The following is a 12,904-nucleotide window of genomic DNA, read 5'->3' on the forward strand; positions in this document are numbered from 1 at the left end:
CGCAAACGGAGCATCATCACATCTAGCTAACAAAATTGTCACTGGAAAACGTGTCATTTAAAAGGAGTATAGATAAGTAAAATCATCTGTATTCCGAACCTAGACAAAAAAATTATCCATCTCGGATTATCTGCCCTTAGTTCGTTAACTGACCAAGTGATTCCTACGTCTAATGGATCAGTGGAAATATAAAATAAAAACAACTGGCGATATCAACAATATGGCGGCGAGTCCATATGATTACCACAGTATGCAAGCGATTTAACATTGGATAACAGACTAAAATTCATTACACAGAACCACTGCCAACGCCGAAGGAACACGGGAGATATATACAAATGACAACAGTGAGTTACTCGCTCTCCCATGTCATCCCCTGCCCCCACCCCCACCCCCACCCACACCCACACACATACCTCCTACGCCACCCACCCACCCACCCCGTCTCAACAGTACGTACACCACACCACACCACACCACACCACACCACACCACACAACACCACACCACACCACACCACACCACACCACACCACACCACACCGTGCGCGCGAGCACACGCACACACGCACATCCTCTACTCACACACACATCCCTTTCTCTCTCTCACTTTTCCCACCCCACCCCACCCCACCCCACCCCACCCCCCTCCCGCCACCACCGCCAACCCCTCACACACACAACAAACTAACGTGAAAGTCTAACTTGATATCTGCCATTACTGTACTTTCACAAACATAAAATGTCAGCGCCAGAGAACAATCAGTCTCCATTATCCACCAAATTAGTTCTAAGTGGGCTTAGAAAGCAAAATGTCAAAACCATCTTCCACCCTCTATGTCATATCGAACAACCCGACGAACATGCTAAAAATCATAATCTCTGACTAAACCATCAACAGGCTACTCAACATCAGCAGCTACTGGGTACATATTGGAATATGCCATACTTGCCCCAGGACGTAATGACCCGCTGGTCTCACTACATAAAAGCCATTACATGCTATAAATGGAATGTGTACAAGCTTGGCTATGGGCAAAGGTGCGCTTGTGGGAGAGGTCAATATAGCGATAGACATTAATAAAAACCTACAAGCTCAGTATGATTACCGATTGCTGTAAAATTTTATGCCGCTTTTAGACATATTACAACAATATCACTATGAGGGACATCAGACATGGGCAGGGTACATTGTAACCATTGAGGGAATCAAATACAGCCTTCGGCGTGAGAAGCGAACGCTTGAACCACTGTATATCTATTTAATAACAATAACAATGAGGGTACTTGCACTGGACAATATTCCACACCACAAAGGGGCATGCTCAAAGCGCACACAAACAGCACAACCTCATTACCCCGGATAACCCAGGTTGCCTGTTAGGCGCTAGGTTATAGTCATCTGACATCTCACCCAGTACCCATTTTCTGCTGGGTGAACACTACTTTGATGAGAAGAGACTGTACCGTACCTTTGAAAACTAATCACGTGCTTTTCAAAAGTTTACATTCCAACAAAGGAGGATTCATGTCAGTCTTTTCTTCTACTTCATTTGATTCTGCAGCCTGCATTACTACCCAGGTAAATATTATTTTTCAAACTGTTGCAGGGATGAGTGAAGACTAAAAATACATAAACTTTACAATGATTCTTTCAATTATATTCATTCATTTGTCGCCTCAGTTTAGTCTGAGGCAGCATCCTGTAAAGTTTCACCCTTCACTGGTGTCTCCTGTGCTACTATCTCATCGCAGCTAGTTGCAGATAACATGCCTACCTAATTCAAGGTACAACGGAAACAGAAACACTAGCACTAAAGTGTTGAAACGAAGAAAAAAATTATACATAAATCACTCGACTCTTGGTACTCTTGGTGATTTTTGGTACATTTCAGTACACATAAATGATCTCTTTGAATTATTATACAAGTCAACGAATTTGCACATCCTATCAAATGAAATAGTAAGTCTTCGAGTTTTCAAACATAAAGAACTGATACATATCTAGAATTCTCTCGACTCTTGACTCCCCGGGTTAGACTTATTGCCCGGCAACCAATACTGGTAAGGGCCGAGGAACTGGATCGTGTGGTCAGGCTTGTTCCCTTGTCAACGTAGGTCGGTGTTCCATGTCAATCACTGGAATGTCTGGTCCAGACTCGATCATGTACAGATGCCCGCCAGCTGGAATATTGCCGAGTCCGGGGTTAACAAGCAGGAATTGTGTCCAGAGATGTCATCCAGACTTTCTGGTCAGTTCTAGGTATTGCCATGATGGTGTCCTCACCAAACACGAAAGACCACAGTGTCGTTTCGCTGTACTCTGTTCCGATTTTCGAGAGACACCAAGTGTTATTTCGTCATACTTTATCAACGCTTGACCACGGCAATCTCGTACCGACTGAAGACGTTCTGTACCAAGGTGGTGGAAAGGACTGAGAGAAAGCAATATTCCCGTTATATGGTGGCAGTCAGTAAAAAATAAAGTTCGGACTACGTCTTCACTGAGGCACAATATATGAGCAAGGATGCGTGTGGATGTTTTCAGCTTTCACGTCGTCATATATCAGAAACTGACCGATATGCCAGAGCTACTGTAACTCTTTGACACAGCTTTGACGGGGTTCTCTGGTCATTGGATAAATTCCAATGACCTCTGGTTTGACAGTGACACCATTTTCACGCGTTTCTCACCTTGTCTTTCTACCTTGTGAGTATAAGGCTGAGTGCCGCTACGCCTAATAGTTAAAGGAATGCCAGTAAAAAGACATCCGTTGATCAAGAGAACACAGCCATGAGTATGTAGATGCTTGGATTTGTGGTCTATATAACTATCTTATAGTGATCACCTGCAAACCTCTCCGGTCTGCCTGCCTGTCTGTGTGTCTGTCTATCCGTTCAACCGTCCATATATCTGTTCATTCGCCTGCTTCTCTAAATATAATAGAGAAACATCAATCCTGTAAGAGGGCAAATAGTGAAACACACAAAGAAAACCCCATCGAGAATTCTGTCCAAAGGAATTGCTTTTTTCTTTAACCAACTTATTTTCTTACCAAATTGGCGATCCGTCTTCGTTTCAGGCGCGCCATCATCCAGAGGTACAACTTGGCTATTCCTTGCACAGGTCTCCTCGTTCTTGGTCCGGCTGTGGTACACGTTCTGTACTAAGATAGTAGCTGCGATTGCGAGAAATCCTAGGATTTGCACAAAAACAAGATAAATTGTGAGATTAGGAGTCGTATCGGACGAAGATGGCATCTTGTCGTGGATCAAACTCAGAAACAGAGCGTTCGACACAAATACGGCCATGAGAAAGCCCATCTTCTCCCCAGAACTAGCCGGCAGCAGAAAGACGAATCCGTTCAGGAAAGACAGAAGACACATTGGGAAAACAAGATTCAAGACGTGGAACATGTACTTTCTAGACAGGTGAACGTAGAATATTGCACTTCTGGATCTTATACCTGTCAAATTTACTACTGATGACGTGACGTTAACAGTCTCCCACTCTCCATTGGCTTCTATATCTGAGCCATGAGTGGAAAAGTAGATATACGGATATAGAACGGTATCGTATTCATTCAATGGCATAAACGTCATTTGACAAACCTGGCTATCAAATGGATATCTTGTGAGATGGGTCTTGCATGTCACTGACATTGTCATTGTGTTCTTCCAGAAGAAGGATCCGTCACTCTTCAGATGAATGGGCATTGTTGTGGCTAAGGGGCCATCACCAACAGCTTTGTTTATCAGATGGACGGTGGGCTGCCAGACCTTGTTGGCAGGTATTTCTATTTCGCTGATGTTGGAATAATCGGATATATTCCAAGCCAGAGATTTGTCTCTCCATATCATAACGACAAAGGTTCCTAGAGTGAGGACCTGGGTGGAATCGTCTAGGTCGTGCACCTGCAAGGGCCCGAGCCTAAACAACACTTCGATCAGGTTTGTCTGAGAGTCCAGTGGGGGGATTTCGGGGTCAGTCAGCGTCCCAATATACTTTTTTAATCTCTTCAAACTCTGAATCCTTTCGGGTGGAACATATGAGGCTGAAAGTGAATGTAAAGATGAAGCCCCGAAAAGGAGCACGAGAATTAGAACGCTCATCCCCAGCGTCCCCATCAGACTGGGCAGCTCAGTGTGTGAGACTTCTGTCAACACGTTTCAAATATATCTGTAGTGACGGCCCTCAATTTGCCGTCATGCCATTAGTTGCTATGTACAGAGTACTTACGTGGTCCTCGCCCAAATGCGTTATTTACTGTAAGAATCAATATTACTCTTACAGATAACTAAAACTGAACGGGTATATAGCTTCCACTACATTCGTGTTGTGATAAGTAAGGTATTGTCTGATTCGCTTTCGTTCCAAAATATCAATAACAGTCAATACGTTTTTGCGAAAAACAGACTCAAAAGACAAATCTCAGCATCAGTGAAAACTCGCATTGCCAGCTTCACCAGCAGCGAGTACATATTGAAGGAACTCAGTATCGTTGACATAGTGGCCTGGCATGAGAGAGGGAAAACCTGCATAATTCATATTTCATTTCAGCTCTCCTGTGTCAGGTCATATGATGTACGTCTCTGTGTTGTATCCATGGTAACTGTAATTAATCGCTCAAGTGATCAACTCAATCGGCACAACTGGGACATGCAGCAAACGATAACGTAAGCCGAAAACCTTTCATGATAGACAAGTGGCAATCTCAAGCTCGCTGGTTAGCAAAATAAGGGAGATATGTCTACCGAAGGTATACCAAGATGTACTGGGTTTTGCTGGAAAGAATGGAATCCATAGTTTTCCAAAAACCAATGCCAGATTTTACCATGTCAGGCAGCATATCGTTTCTCCGCGATGGTCATGCTATTGTAGACTCGACTATACAAACTAAAGCACAAAAGAATTAAAGTTATCGCCGACTTCACTTCACCAAAAATATAAGCAAAGACGTATGTGAGATCTATCATAATTATTCTCCGAGCAAAAATCATATTCAAATAATTTGACTGAATAAGTCATAGTATTGCAGCATTTCATCAGGAAGAGGCAAAAGGTCAAAATAAAAAAATACACAAATCAGAGTTCATTCAAAAAGTACATAAAGAATCAAATAAGGGGACAAGAGTCATGGAGCGAGTGTCCCCACTCTACGCTCGCATCCACAGATAACGACAGCAGGAAGTCCAAGAGAGTCTGTAAAGGTTCCTGTTCAACTTAGCCAAACGTTGAGGTTAACGTTGTGCGGATATTCTCGAACAATCTGGCGTGGTTCGGCCTTGTGTAGTCGAGCTTTAACCCCCTGGATGCCACAGGGACATATATGTCCCTCCTCTTCACCCCTCACTTTGAAGTCGAATAAAATTCTAAATATACCACGCATATATAAATACTTCACAGTTTTGAATTCTGCGGAAAATTCCCAGTTTCTTGATACCATCCACTATTATCTCAGACCAAGCGAAAGTGCTTAAAATCGCCTTTCAAAATAGGCTTCTTCGTAAATGTCGCCATTTTTCAAACTGTACAAAATCGAGATTCACAGCGTTATTTGCAGTATGTTTTGAAATGTGAAAATCGGATAATTACTGGGAGTAATGCATTTCAAAAATAGCATATTAATGATCACTGATATCAAGTTTTCATGTAACCCGGAATGATAATTCTGAAACGTCACCGATGTACCCAGAATCGGTTGGGATGTTTTCGAAAATACACTTACACGAACGCCGAAGTGCGCTTTCCGCCATATTGGATAGTGTTTACTAAATCACGTTTCGAGAAGGCCGGTATTGAGAAGCCTATTACATCATGTATACTTCATAGTTAGCTGTGACAAATGCATCATTGAATTCCCCATATATCTTAGAATCAAATTACAAATGGTCTTTGTCACCAATACCAACTGTCTAGACAAAACGAAACGAAATATACTTTGTATGAAAACGAACGCTGTGCTCGAAAGACAGCGCTTGACTGAAATGTAAACAAAGAAAAAATCCAATTTTACACTGCGTAGCATTTTCGGAAATTTCCTAACATCCAGCCCTCTAATCATTGCTTACAATAGCTCAATACGCTTAGTATATTCAGGGGAAGAGTATCGTGGCAAAAAATAGCAAATTGAAAATAGATACAATGAAATAATTTGGTAATTCATAAGAAACTGTCAAACTTTTAGTGCAGCGTGACGCCATGACTGACGCAAAATCACGCAGAACGACAACGGTACTTATCGGCATTTCTGGCTTCTTCCGTCATTTACAATGTAAACGATAAGAACATATCACAATACACAGATAGTCAGAATAATTCTGATTACTTACATCTCACATTTGTATACAAAAGATCCCTGAATCAAGAAAAATGTCGTCGCAAAATCCTGTGTACCCTTCTCAGCGAAGCCGCCATTTTGAAAGAAATCGGTCATCGGTAGTGATGTCATACGTCAACATTGTTGCACATATTAGGCAATTTCTTTGAGGTGAAGGTCGGTTGAACAAGAGTAAACACAATGCCCATACCATTCCGATTGCACTTTTAGTATTGTGATGTATATTTTGCGCATCGTTCAGATATTTTTTCATGAAACTGATTTCAGTATCTACGTATATCCATGTTCAACACCATATCATGTGTGGATATAAGGTATCCGTTTTTATTCTTTGAAAGCTTTTGATTGTTTGAATAATATTTACATGGGAAACTGTCTAAGTAAGTGTATTATACCACATTTTAAGCCTCTACACAAGTGTTGGAAGATCACACGTAGCCATTACTGCAACATGTGCTTTAGTTCCCGTGATGTGCAATATTCAGTACGTTGGGACAAATATTGCAGTTTCATATGAACAGGTTAATAAACAACGATTTCATTCCAACTTATAAGTAAAACGGATAATATTAATGAAAATGATTTGTACATTTTATCAAATGTAGGGGCACACATACTACTATTTAAAGGAATTGTCTTGTTCATTGTATTGGTTCGTGTCGTTTTTATAGACAAAACTATTATCAATATTAATTGACCAGGTGCGAGTTTGTCAAAACGTTTCATGATTCATTATCATTGTTTTTCGATAATAAAGTCAATTCAAATGCTATTAAAATATATCTGATGGCAGAATGTCTAACTCAAACAATATTTATACGGAAATTGTTAAAAATATATACATCAGGTCAAGTCTTAATTTGGACAAGGATTACGTCCATTTTCTAATACTTCTTTACTGAAACATCGATCTCTTTGTACCTTTCATTGCATACTTATGAAGGGAATTAATTTCATAATCATGAGAAGAAAAGTCTTTTTCCTAAATGAATACTCAATGAATATTCAGGTGTTGTGAAATTTTTATTTATGCTAAATTGATGCTAGGCAGGTGCGCGTGTTGCTCACAATAAGATATGTAGTAAAACCGTGTAATTGTTGATATATTCAGGACACTATTTCAGTGATAATACCATTCATTTTATAGTTTGGCTGAAAAGTGTTGAATTCTGACACAGAAGCCGAAATCTTTTACACATTGAGTGGAAATTAGGTTAGATATATACTAATCAGCAACCAGAGTAGTCTTTTTCCGACGTCACAAAATGCACAAAACCTGCTGTGACGTCAACTAAAATGTCGCATTATTTTCAGTTATTTCATTACGTTTGAAAATGTTGCTGTTACTCCGTTAATAATGATGGAAAATTAATAAAAATACATATACACAAACAGGAGAATATGGGAATCTAAGAACTAAAATATGTATCGGATAGGGACATCCAAATCGCTATTGCCTGATTTTTGATGTAGTACACTTGCATCTTTTCTTACAAATTGTGAAACTACCAAACGGTATCCTCTCACATTGGGGAAATTTGTGTTGGAATAGTTTGGTTCACTGTGAACAAAACATCACGAAAATATACTGTCGGTATCCACAGCAAATTCTCTCCATGTGATCGGAGTTACATTGACCTAATGTAAACCATAGCTGAGTTATGCCCCCTTATCTTTATACGTGCATGAATACTGTGTCGACGTTTGACGTCATGGTAAAAAATCGATTTTTGACATTTATTGCAGGTCATTTTTAATTTTGTGATTATGACGTTATGCATTAGTACATACATCCATTTCATATACACTTATGTCGTTCAGATATCAAGCTGTATTTTCTTCGCTCACACTTTCCGCTAAGATGCCAAATTAAAAAAACCGTAGCAGAGTGCTTTTATTGGTGCACGATAAAAAACGGAGAAATTTACTGTTTTTCAACACACAGAAAAGTTTTGGACAACTTTTAGCAGTGTCTATTTCTCAGACCCCTGAGGTAGCCGCATATATATTTATACCAACTGATGGGAAATTAAATATTCTACATTTCTGTGCAATTTTATAGCCGTACGCAGATCCAGTACCACGCGAGCGCAAATCTCGCACAACGTTCACTTTTCAAACCTTACGAAAATGTGCGCTTGAAAAAAAACTCGGCATCCAGGGGGTTAAAATGGCTTCTCTTGGTCGTTGTCGAATACAGGGAACCACTAAAGGTCTCAACACTTCATCCCTGTATCGCTGGGCATTCGGATGTCCTCGGATGATAAACAGAGCTTGTTGTTCTCTGGCCACAATCAGCCATATCATGATTCATGAACTTCTACTTCTTGAATGCAGTATGGCGTAAGTCAACTCTCCTCTACGTCGAAAAATTCGAACTCTGCCACCATTTCTGAACCCACTGACAGTCTCTACCAGTCACATCGCCATACCAGTCGTACCTAGTCGTAGGATTGTTATTTGTTTTGTTGTTGTTGTTGTTTGTTTTGTTGTTGTTGCTGTTGTTGTTGTTGCACCCACGAGAGAAATGGAATCTGGGAATCGAATCTAAAACACGTAAATCTTTTAAATAATTACACGTCACACAATTTCGCATGTGTTGCCAAAACGTCATAGATACATATATATTGAACTCGTAAATATCCGGGTTAGGGTTGGTCTTCAACAGTCAATGCTTGTCGTAAGAGGCGACCAACGGAATCGGGCGGTCATGCTCATGGACTTGGCTGACACTTGTATCCCATTTGTGTAGATTGTTGCTCATGCTGTTGATCACTGGACTGTCTGCTCCCGCCACAATTATTTACAGACGCCTTATGGTTGAAATATTGCGGCTTGCGGCGTTAAATAAAAACCAAACAACAAGCCACGTACATCGTAAGCAATTGCTCCTCGTTGCCCAAATACCAACAGCGTAGTCTCGTTTCATACAAAGCTGGTGACGTCACTTGCAGCATCCGGTTGCTGCGCAGATGGAGAATGCGCAGGTGATGATCATCATCCAAGTTGATGATTCCAGGTCTTCGAGTTCTGGCACTGTCTAGCTGGCATTCGTCTGATGGCGGTCTGCCCTGTTGAGCCGAGCGTTCTGCCAATATGGCGGTTCGATGCTCTATCGACGACATTCCATGGTACACGTTCCGCTGTTCATAATCTTGGCATTTTGATGGCTGCCTTTACGTATACCTATTCATACCTTCAGTGCATATCATGCACGTGAGATTTAACAGAATGATGGAGTTCATGATATCCTACGCATAGGATGTTTGTGATGAGTTATAATGGATTGTTTTAAGCATAGATCATTCTCTTCCCACAGAGGTTACCCCTGTCATATCTTCCTACGTAACCTCTGTTCTAATACGGCCATATTTCCCGTTCATCGAGAAATCCCCTGGCGGCAAAAAATCGCAACAGGCATTATCTCCCTTGTTACTATCCAATCAGAACACGCGTTAAATAGACTTAGCTCCAATATTGTGGCTCCCATGCAGTTGGTTCACCGTGCGAAGGAAAGATTCGTTATTTCATGAAAATCAGAAACCTGCAATAGAGAGTGCAGGGATCAATCGCCATGATGTGTTTGTAGAAACAAAAACTGGTAGCGGCAAGTTTTCCCGCTGCATTCGGAAATTACCGAGATCTTGCAAATGATCACTCTTGAAACAACGTCTTTGATTGCACAACTATATCTCAACGCCTCCAAACGCGAGTCTTGAACACTCGCACCATGAAAGGGCCGTATTAGAACAGAGGTTACGTAGGAAGATATGACATTAGTAACCTCTGTGGGAAGAGAATGAGTATAGATAAGTTGTGTCTTTTTTTCTAAGGTCGTGCGTAAATAGCGCCGTCGTCTTTTGAGGTCATGGAGGAAAGTGAAATTTCTTCATTCGCAAAAGGTTACATGTTGGGTTGGCCCTGGTGGTACCTGGTTCTGGGTTGGGTACAGTGTGTACTCAATGTGAAGACCATTTCTGGTGTCCCCTGTTTTGAATATTGCTAAATGCGGCATAAATCCACACTCGCTCACATTATGCGTATTTCATTCGGGCATTATACTCCATGCGCTAGTGCCCACTTGCAGTCTCCGTAGCTGGTAAATGAGAGAAACAGTCGCGCATTAGGTGTCCATTTATATCTGTTGCTAGAACGGAAAATCCTGGACTACACTTACACGGTTCCATAGCTGCAGATAGATGTACATCAACAGACAGGAAAATAAAAAATATGTGCATAATTTTGTATTCGGAGTTAGATGGGTACCGCTCTTCAGTCACAAAGTTCAGTTTTGGGACCTGAAATTGGACCCACCAGGGATGGAAATAATTCCTGAATTGCTTATGTACCCCGATACAGTGGCACTTGTAAAATCACTCGCCCTGATAATTTGTCCTCTATATCAGCCCATTCGCTTGTTGATTATTCAAATAAACAACACAATTAACAATAGAAAGTCAGCTGGACACCGGAACAGCTTGATATACAAAATAACTTGTCCGACAGAAAAACATACTAGACTGGGACATCAGGCAGTGGGTTATTTCCGACCCTGCCCACTCGGAACACAACACTCGGCATCCAGTTAGTTACAAAAACGCAGTCAACACATATCTATTTTAAAATAATTAGAAGCGCTCGTATAATCATCGATTGATCTATATGCGCTTTTCTACTGGTTGTGCGTTTTTTATTCATTTTGTTTAACATCACATTTGACAATATTCCATCTTTATCACGATGTCGACACGAACCACTGTTTGACATGTGCACAACAAGGAAAGAATGACATTCATGAACTAAGTCAGCGAGACCGACCACCCGATTTCGTTAGCAGCCTCTCACGCCAACCAGTACAGCTATGTTCCAGTATAGCTTAATTTTCTAGGGAAATTGGACTTCACACGTTGCACACATGAAGACAGTGTAAACTTAGGGAATCGAACCAGGACCTCCGGCATAACGAGCGAACGTTCAAAGCACTTGGCCACCCCGGTGCCCTTTCAAGAATTCGTGCAATAGGATGACACGTACAAAGACATATGGGTATACGATAAAATGTAGTTCACAAAACTTATACATTGTTCTTTCCTTCAGTGTGAGGGAATTTGAATGATATTTTACGCCGCTCACAGTCTCTGAACCACATCATTTTACCTACTGCCCAGCCCACCCCGCAATGCTAAAGCTGAGATGAAGAAGTCTAGAGTTTCCCATCTCACCTTAACTCCTTTTCAACTTAAATTTATCTGTTACTATCACGTCTAAGTATCTTACTACCTTAGTCTAAGGGGACAGCAGAAAGGGGCTTCACACATTCTTAACATGTGGGTAATCGAACTCGTACCTTAGGAGAGACAACGGCTTCAACCACAGGCCTACCCATCACTCACAACACTGTTCTAAACAATCACGTTTCAACCATAACCAAAACAGTACATGTGAGTGAGTGACTTTAACGCCACTTTTAGCATTATTTCAGTAATATCAGGGTGGGGGGACATACTAGAAATGGGCTCAACACTTTGTGGGAATCGAACCCGGCACTTCGGTGTGACGAGCGAACGCTTTAATCACTAGGCTACTACTACATGTAGCCCTATACGTCATTGGGTCTTAATCTGATCCAAATTCTACTGTCGACATATCCCTTCAGTTCTTTTTACCACAACTTGCCCCTTTCGGACTGTCATGTTTTGTGGCACGTTTACTTTTGTGGTGCTCTGGTGGAAATTGTCAGTCATTTCATTTTACAATATCCAAGGGGTGTCAGCTGCCAGTTTGAAGTGATTCATGGCTGTGAAATACCAACAGTTTCTTTTTTTCAGCCTTTGTTTGCCAGAAACTACAAATGAAAATATACTGAGTCATGCCCATAAAGTCATTGTGAGTAGTAAGCATCTGAATTAATGTACGATATGTTCAAACAAACGTCAGCAGACCTTAACCTTGCCACTGACCTCTAACCTCGTGTCAATGACCCGGCCTCTGGACTATGTTCACATATCGTTTACACGTTTTCACCAATTGTCAGGCCTACCGGATGATGAACACTTTAATGGATCCTAACATGAGTCTGGGAATGCCACTCGAGAACTGGATGTATTTTGTGCTGTAGTGTTAACTCGGTTCCACGATGTAAACATCAGCTGTTGAGCAGTTGCCCAAAGCGAGATACAGCTTCGTTAACAGGCGCTCGTATGTTCAAACTTTATTATCACTATTATCGGCGAGTTAAGATCGCTTTGTACATGTGGGCCAAGATGTTTCGAGATTACGCTCCTGTTAATGGAACACGCGTATCAGTGGCCTGCTATAACATCTTAATCATTGATCAGATCGATGCTCATGCTGTTGATCGCTTGATTGTCGGGTCCAGACGCGATTATTTACAGACCGACGCCATGTAGCTGGAATATTGCTGGATGCGACTTAAAACTAAACTCACTCAGACACTCTTAGTCAATGCGTGAGTGTGAATGAGTTTAGTTATACTAAACTACTCATCTACTTACTCACTTAGTTAATGAGTAAGTGTGATTGAGTTTAGTTTTAGAAGTATTG

Source organism: Haliotis asinina, chromosome 14 (genome assembly GCF_037392515.1).
Source record: "Haliotis asinina isolate JCU_RB_2024 chromosome 14, JCU_Hal_asi_v2, whole genome shotgun sequence".
NCBI lineage: Eukaryota > Metazoa > Mollusca > Gastropoda > Lepetellida > Haliotidae > Haliotis > Haliotis asinina.